Raw genomic sequence first — 2,874 nt, 5'->3', positions numbered from 1 at the left:
AAATTAAAAAACGAAAAAAAAATTAAAAAAAACAAACATAAAAGACGGTCGATGACCGGCGTGTGACGCAGTGATAATGTACGGGCGGGGGCAAAATTGGAAAATATAATGGCTGGAAATGGGTATGGATTTTTGTCAAATAGAGCAACATATTTTGGATCTCTTCCCATTAAAAGAATTAATGAAGATTTTCTCAAAGAGCCCCGTGATTATATCTTTAAATAATGATAAATGAATACATGTGTAAATGTTTGACATGTTATGATAGTATATTTTGAAATGATAATTTGACACAATTTGGATAGCCTATGCAAGAACTCCTTAGTTTCTTCTTAAGACGAATTTGTCTCTTACCATGCTCAATGTTTTGGCAACTATCTTCAGGATAATAACACAAAGCCAAAAGAGTAGCACCATAATTTTTGGATGGCAACAAACTAAGGGCATTTCGGACTTATTATTACACATACACGATTATGTAAGGCTAATTTGTAGCATTACGTAGGAAACGACTGACTTTCTTTACCGAAGACTTACCGATCACTCTATGATTAAAGAGACTACTTTTTGCTATATGATAATTTAAAGAGAGTGGGAAGCTGCAACATTTCCTTGGAAAAGCTGGGTTCTCTTTGTCTTTGAGCTCTCCTTCCCTCATATACCTTCCCACTAATAAATGAGATAAATGGGAATAACCGAACTACGTCTATGTATTTAGGTTTTGCTTATACGAGAGGTCGATTATATACTTGTTGATTATGGATTGTATACTTTTGTTGTCCTGGAATGTGTGAAACCCTCTCTTTAAGAATTGATGCTGCATATGTGTACGTATCATTGTAAGTTTATTATATTGTAGGGAGAAGCCGCACGTTAGTTTGTATTAGTTTACGTAATTTGATTCTCTAAGTCATGCACGTACCGATTATAATACGTAGAACGATCGAACAGTTATTGAACTATAAATTAAAGGAGGTCTCGATGAACCAATGTCTCTAGTTCAATCGGGACATGTGCATCGAAGGGATCATATTGTACGTTAACTATATCACATGGTTCTTGCAGACACTTCATTTGTCTCTAGGGAATCATGATGCGTAGTTGCTAGACATCAATCTTGATTTGTTGGGTGATTAGGTTGAAACGAGCTTCATCTTAATTATAACTCTAGGGACGAGTTCAAACCACAAAGAGTTGTGGACCCACGGCTAGCTTACACCTAAACCATCGAGGGTCACACTGCTCGTGTACTCGAGTTCTTTGAATAAACGGTCAAGGATAAAAATGTTTAATCTTTACATAATTGGAAGTCAATACGATTGAGTCAAACATTCATAATTGAGAATTATGAATGAGAATAAGAAAAGGAAAGACCTAGACGATCGTTTTAGTGAACTTTCTAAATTAGGAAGTTTCTAAATTTAGTAGGGCCACTGAATTAGGGTTTCCAATTTTAGAAATTAGAAATCGAGAATTGGCATTCGTAATGACGAGGACGTTTGAATGATTCTAAAAATATAATTGTTATAATTTTCCAATCATTGGTTTATGAGAAACGAGCAAAGAAAACTAATGAACTTAAGTTGTTGGGTCCGGTCCAACTTAAGCATGTTAGGGCTTATATACAAGACACTATATATACAAGATTTATAGGTCTTGTACAAAGTGAAAAAACCCTAGCCTGCCCTAGCTCACCCCGCTGCCTCTCATCGGCCAGTTCACTGCCGCCGTCTCCAGAGCTCGGCCTCATGCGCCGCCTCGATTCTCGGTAGCCCTCTTTCTTTGTTTTATTCTTCCGTTTATACTGACTTTTGCGTGTCAAGTTCCACGTATTAGTTGAAGTCCATGTACTAGGTGAAATCCGAGAGGAGGAAGACTGTTAAGTGTATATTTATACACTTAATTGTATCTTTTAATTGGAGCTTTTGATGTGTTTTTACGATAATTGGTGCTTAATTTGGTTATTATTTGTATTTTAGGTGCAAATTGAAGAATTGGCAACTTTTGGGGTGAAAACTGTAATTTCGGAGAAAGAGTGGGCCAAAAGTAAAAAAAGGAAAAATTCTGGAGAATCAAGGACCGCGCGGCCGTGCGGATTTTAGGCATAAATCTCACACGGCCGTCCGGATGGTCGAATTGGCGCAGTGAAGGAATCCTAATTACACAAGGAAACCGGCCCTATTATATTTTTACACCCTATTTAAAGGCCACAAGCACACAATTAGAGATATCTTTTACCTTTTATCTTTAATCTTTAGGTTTTTATTTTTCATCTTTCTACACGCGATCAAGGAGCACAAGAACGAAGACGAAGACTTGACGAATCTTCATCCTAGTTCCCCTCTTTGACTTTTATTTATAGCTTTTATGATTTTTATTACTTTTATTATGTTTTTCGTTATGAGTAGCTAAGTTTTTAATCTAGGATTTTGTTGGAACCCTATGTGGGGATTGTGAACCCGTTTTCTTGAGATTATGCAATTATGATTTTATGATTATTTCTTATACTTGTTATGATTGTTAGTGCATGAACTTGATCAATTTATGTGCTTTATCTGTGATTATTGGGATTGACTTGACAGAGCTATTTTGATAATTAGACGGTAAGTATAAGAGCCTTCGAGTAGTTTTCACCGGATGAGTGTGTCAATTGCATGTGGTGTCGTAGACATACAGATATCACCTTAGGTAGCCACTTACGAGACTTGTTAGTTAATGCTTTATTTATAATTGGTTTGCATAGACATATAGTGAATCGTTTATGAATAATAGACTCATAATACACGCGACAGCGGGTTATGAGTAAATTAGTGTCTCGGGTTAATAATCATGAATCATATATTTCATAATTGAGGGGTTTTGGGTGAGCAATTC

Source organism: Erythranthe guttata, chromosome 8, assembly GCF_056151865.1.
Source record: "Erythranthe guttata isolate IM_541 chromosome 8, IM_541, whole genome shotgun sequence".
NCBI lineage: Eukaryota > Viridiplantae > Streptophyta > Magnoliopsida > Lamiales > Phrymaceae > Erythranthe > Erythranthe guttata.
Note: the sequence above shows the minus strand (reverse complement) of the source record.